This window comes from Polypterus senegalus, unplaced genomic scaffold (genome assembly GCF_016835505.1).
Source record: "Polypterus senegalus isolate Bchr_013 unplaced genomic scaffold, ASM1683550v1 scaffold_8482, whole genome shotgun sequence".
Taxonomy (NCBI): domain Eukaryota; kingdom Metazoa; phylum Chordata; class Cladistia; order Polypteriformes; family Polypteridae; genus Polypterus; species Polypterus senegalus.
This window is the reverse complement of record NW_024382962.1, coordinates 1-5,724: the sequence shown is the minus strand read 5'-3', so window position 1 is coordinate 5,724 and position 5,724 is coordinate 1. Positions and strand designations below refer to the sequence as shown.

At 50.2% G+C, this 5,724-nt stretch overlaps 2 non-coding genes across 2 annotated transcripts; both read right to left on the bottom strand.

Moving 5' to 3' along the window:
• Positions 1-1,069: 1,069 nt before the first annotated feature.
• Positions 1,070-1,231, bottom strand: LOC120521259. The gene has a single exon (XR_005632077.1). It is a non-coding gene; the product is annotated as a U1 spliceosomal RNA (small nuclear RNA).
• Positions 1,232-4,441: 3,210 nt separating this feature from the next.
• On the bottom strand, positions 4,442-4,599 carry LOC120521260. Its single transcript, XR_005632078.1, has one exon. It is a non-coding gene; the product is annotated as a U1 spliceosomal RNA (small nuclear RNA).
• Between the last annotated feature and the right edge of the window lie 1,125 nt (positions 4,600-5,724).

Here is a 5,724-nt window from a genome sequence, read left to right as displayed (position 1 = left end):
CGGTTAGTAATTTGATGGGAGACCGCCTGGGAATACTCGAGTGCTGTAAGCTTTGCCTTGTGCATTAGGAGTCAGCCCTTCACCTCGCTTTCTTTCCTCCTTCCACCCGGTCAGAAGCTGCCTGGCAGCCGAGTGATCTGGGGCAGCCCTGGGTACACGCTCGAGACTTGAGCCGTGCTTGCCCTCCCTTTGATTCCACTGTGGATTGCACTTTTAGCAAGGATTATGAGGTTGTGTCCTTTCTGGACGATGCTCCTCTTTATAAAGTTGCAGGCTCCCGTCTGAAGAGCTGCACGAGATCTATCTGTCTGTCTATCCATCCATCCATGAGGAGGAACTGGGAGCAGGGCTGGTCTTAAATGGGTGGCGAGAGCCACAGAAGGGGATCAGTATGAAGGACAACGACATTGTAATTCAAAAGACATTCAAAAATTTCAAAGAATGGCAAAACTAAAAAATGAAGACATCCAGGGGAAGGAGAGAAAAAAAAAACATAAGAATGTCGTATAGAAAAGAGGGCTTCCACTGTTGCCTATTTGGGAAGAGAAAACAAGCAGCCATCGCTTACGGCCATACATTCTGAATACCTAACTCATCTGATCTCGAAGCTAAGCAGAGTCGGGCTTGGTACTTGATGGAGACCGCCTGGGAATACTGAGTGCTGTAAGCTTTTGCCTTTCTGCCAGCAGGTGTCGCCCTTCACTCGCCTTTTCTTTTGGCTCTTGAAGGAAGGAAAGCGGCTTAAAATCAGTAAAGAGGCACAAAAAGGATGAATGGGATTATTTGTATTATTGTTTTATTACGGTGGTGAGGGTCACTAAGATAAATAAATAAATTGATTAGTTAATTTAAATTAATATTATTTTTGATACCATTTTTCTAGGGGGCGGGGGTTCTGAAAATAAATAAATAAATGGACAGACTGACAGACAGATTGACCGATTGACTGATTTTGAACTTCTTTATTTATTGCTTAAAGCTCCCAGAGCGTTGTCACAGGCTCCTGCTTCCAATCACCACCTCCATAAAATGAAACACATGTTTTCAGTCTATTTTTGAACCGGATTATCAGGGAGAGCTCAACGCAGTCCCCACTACCACAAATTATGCAATCGAAGCTTCCCGTGATTTGGGGAAACCGCGAGAGATCAGCACACCCGGCGTGTAATGGATGAGCCTCCTCTGGGAGAACCACCTTAGTGATCATGGTATCTCCCTGCCAGGTAAGTATGAGTTGTCCCAGCCGCGCCTATCCTCCCCCCTTCTTCGCTTCGCGCCGGCAGCGGAGGATTTCCCAGCGCAGTCCTCGTCCTTCGGCTCCTTCGGGATCCTTCGGCTTCTTCGCCTTCTGGAGCTGCAGCATGCGCTGGAGTTAGCCACTCACCAGACCGCAGCCCCGTGGACTCGGATGACGGGTTGCAAAGACCTCACCACCTTGATTAGACAGGTTTCGCCAGCAACCCAAGGTGCACCTCGCTCTATGCAAACCAGCCACGCACGCTGGAGCTATTGGCTGGAAGAGAAACAGGAGAGATGGGACTCGGACGCTAGATAAACAGCCCCAACAGCTTAGACAGGCGAGGCGGCGCAGGGGACGAAGCGCGGGGATGAGCATCCTGGCGCCCGGAGACCGGAGGAAGAACACCCCCGGAGGGCGCCACACGCAGCAAAGCTCCATCGGGAAGACTCCGGCCGAGGCCTGAAGTGATCGGGGGCAGCCCTGGGTACAAGTTCAAATTGACGCTGCCCCTTTCCCTTTTGACCATGTGGGATTGATTTAGCAAGGGAACCAGGTTGGGTCCTTTCGACGATGCTTCCCTTTAAAGTGCAGGCCCCGCTGAAGAGCTAAGAGATCATCTGCTGTCTATCCACCATCCAGAGGAGGAACTGTGACAGGTGGCTTAAATGGCTGGGTGAGACAGAAGGTTAGCATAAGACCCATATTGTAATTCAAAGAATTCCAAAAATTTTCCCCAAAAGAATGGCAAAACTAAAAAAAATGAAGACAGGCAGGGGTGAGAGAAAAAAACATAAGAATGCAGAAAAGGGTCACTGTTGCCTATTTGGGGAGGAAAAAAGCACCCATCGCCCAACCTCTTGAAAGCCCACGCGTCTCAAGCTGCAGAGTCGGGCTCGAGTATTTGGATGGGACCGCCGGGGAAATACCGAGAAGCAAGCTTTTGCCTTTGTCCCTTAGGAGTCGCCTCACTCGCTTTCTCCTTCCACCCGTTGAAGCTGGCTCGGCAGCGAGTGATCTGGGGGCAGCCCTGGGTACAACGTCGAGACTTGAGCCGGTGCTTGCCCTCCCTTTGATTCCACTGGGGGATTGCACTTTAGCAAGGACAGAGGTTGCTGGCCCTTTTCTGACGATGCTCCTTTATAAAGCTTGCAGGCCCCTGTCTGAAGAGCTGCAGAGATCTATCTGTTTTCTCCATCCATCCATGAGGGAGGAACTGGGAACAGGGCTGGTTTTTAAATGGGTGGCGAGAGCCGACAGAAGGATCAGCATGAAGGACAACGACATTGAAAATTCAAAAGACATTCCGAAAATTTCAAAAAGAATGGAAAACTAAAAAAATGAAGACAGGCAGGGGAAGGAGAGAAAAAAAAAACATAAGAATGTCGATAGAAAAGAGGGCTTCCACTGTTGCCTTTTGGGGAGAAAACAAGCAGCCATCGCTTACGGCCATACCACTCTGAATACCAACCGCCGATCTCGAAGCAAAGGGAAAGCCCGGGCCGGTTAGTACTTGGATGGGAGACCGCCTGGGAATACCGAGTGCTGTGCTTTTGCCTTTGTGCCATTAGGAGTCGCCTTCACCTGTTTTTTTTTCCTTCCACCCGCGGTAGAAGCTGGGCTTTTGGCAGCCGAAAGTGATCTGGGCAGCCCGGGTACACGCTCAGACTCGGGAGCCGGTGCTTGCCCCCTGATTCCACTGTGGGATTGCACTTTAGCAAGGACACGAGGTTGCTGGCCCTTTTTCTGACGATGCTCCTTATAAAGTTGCAGGCTCCCCGTCTGAAGAGCTGCATGAGATCTATCTGTCTTTCTCTCCATCCATCCATGAGGAGGAACTGGGAACAGGGCTGGTCTTAAATGGGGCATGAGAGCCACGAAGGGGGATCAGCATGAAGGACAACGACATTGTAATTAAAAAGAATTCCAAAAAATTTAAAAAAGAATGGAAAAACAAAAAAAAAAGAAAGACAGGCGGGGGAAGGAGAGAAAAAAAAAACATAAGAATGTCGATAAAAAAAGAGGGCTTCCACTGTTCCCTATTTGGGGAGAGAAAACAAGCAGCCATCGCTTAGGGCCCATACCACTCTGAATACGCCCTAACCGCCTGATCTCGAAGCTGCAGAGTCGGGCTCGGTATTTCTTGATGGGAGACCCCCTGGAATACCGAGTGCTGTAAGCTTTTGCCTTTGTCCATTAGGAGTCGCCTTCACCTCGCTTTTTCCTCCTTCCCCCCGTGTCAGAAGCTGGCCTTGGCAGCCGGGATCTGGGCAGCCCTGGTACACGCTCGAGACTTGAGCCGGTGCTTCCCCTCCCTTTGATTCCACTGTGGATTGCACTTTAGCAAGGACACGAGGTTGCTGGCCCCTTTTCTGGAGGGATGCTCCCTTTATAAAGTTGCAGGCCCCCCCGCCGGGAAGAGCTGCACAAATCTATCTGTCTGTCTATCCATCCATCCATGAGGAGGAACTGGGAGCAGGGCTGGTCTTAAATGGGTGGCGAGAGCCAAGAAGGATCAGCATGAAGGACAACGACATTGTAATTCAAAAGACATTCCAAAAATTTCAAAAGAATGGCAAAACAAAAAAAAATGAAGACATCCAGGGGAAGGAGAGAAAAAAAACATAAGAATGTCGTATAGAAAAGAGGGCTCCACTGTTGCCTATTTGGGGAGAGAAAAACAAGCAGCCATCGTTTACGGCCAAAACCATCTGAATACCTCGAACTCATCTGATCTGGGAAGCTAAGCAGAGTCGGGCTTGTTAGTACTTGGATGGGAACGCCTGGGAATCCCGAGTGCTGTAAGCTTTGCCTTCTGCCAGCAGGTGTCGCCTTCACCTCGTTTCTTTTCTTTGGCTTTTGGGAAGGAAGGAAACCCGCTTAAAATCAGTAAAGAGGCACAAAAAGGATGAATGATTATTTGTATTATTGTTTTATTACGGTGGGTGAGGGTCCTTAAGATAAATAAATAAATTGATTAGTTAATTTAAATTAATATTTTTGATACCATTTTTCTAGGGGGCGGGGGTCCTGAAAATAAATAAATAAATGGACAGACTGGGCAGACAGATTGACCGATTGACTGATTTTGAACTTCTTTATTTATTGCTTAAAGCTCCAGAGCTGTTGTGTCACAGGCTCCTGTTACAATCACCACCTCCATAAAATGAAACACATTTTTCAGTCTATTTTTGAACTGGATTATAGGGGGGAGCGCCAACCAGTCCCCACTACCACAAATTATGCAATCGAAATTTCCCTGATTTGGGAACCGCAGAGATCAGCACACCCGCGCGAATGGATGAGCCTCGCCCTGGGGGAACCACCTTAGTGATCATGGTATCTCCCTGCCAGGTAAGTATGAGTTGTTCAGCCCGAGCCATCCTCCCACCCTTTGGGTTCGGCGCCGCAGCGGGGGGATTTCCCCGCGCAGTCCTCGGGCCTTCGGCTCCTTCGGATCCTTCGGCTTCTGCCTCTGGAGGAGCGCGGAGTTAGCCACTCACCAGACGCCTGTGCCCCGTGACTGATGACGGGCGTAAAAAGACCCTACCCACCTTGATTAGACAGGTTTCGCCAGCAATCCCAAGGTGCACCTCGTTTATGCAAACCAGCCACGACGCTGGAGCTATTGGCTGGAAGAGAAACAGGAGAGATAGGATGCGGGGCGCTGAATGATAAACAGCCGCCAACAGCGACAGGCGCAGGCGGCAAGGCAGGAGGACGAAGCTGCGAAATAGGGAGGCGATCCTGCGCCCGGGACCCGAGAGGAAGAACACCTCGGGGGGCGCCGCGACACCCCAGCAAAGCTCCCCTCGGAAGACCCGCGCCGAGGCCGCCAAATGATCTGGGCAGCCCTGGACAAGTTCGAGACTTGAGCCCGGGGCTTCCCTTCCTTTTATTCCACTGTGGGATTGCACTTTAGCAAGGACCAGGTTGCTGGTCCTTTCTGACGATGCTCCCTTTATAAAGTTGCAGGCTCCCGCTGAAGGGGCTGCACGGGGATCTTTTCTGTCTGTCTATCTATCTATCCATGAGGAGGAACTGGGAACAGGGCTGGTCTTAAATGGTGGCAGAGCCAGGGGAAGGGGGTCAGCATGAAGGACAACGGACATTGTAATTCAAAAGACATTCCAAAATTTCAAAAGAATGGCAAAACTAAAAAAAATGAAGACAGGCAGGAGAAGGAGAGAAAAAAAAACATAAGAATGTCGGGGATAGAAAAGAGGGCTTCCACTGTTGCCTATTTGGGGAAAAAAAACAAGCAGCCATCGCTACGGGCCCTACCTTCTGAATACCGAACTCGTCCGATCTCGAAGCTAAGCAGAGTCGGGCTCGGTTAGTACTTGGATGGGAGACCCTTTGGGGAAAACCGAGCGTAAGCTTTTGCCTTTGTGCCATTAGGGGTCGCCTCCTTCACCTCGCCTTTTTCTCCTTCCACCCGCGCTGGGCTCTGGGAGCCGGGGGATCCCGGGGGCCCCGGGCATACT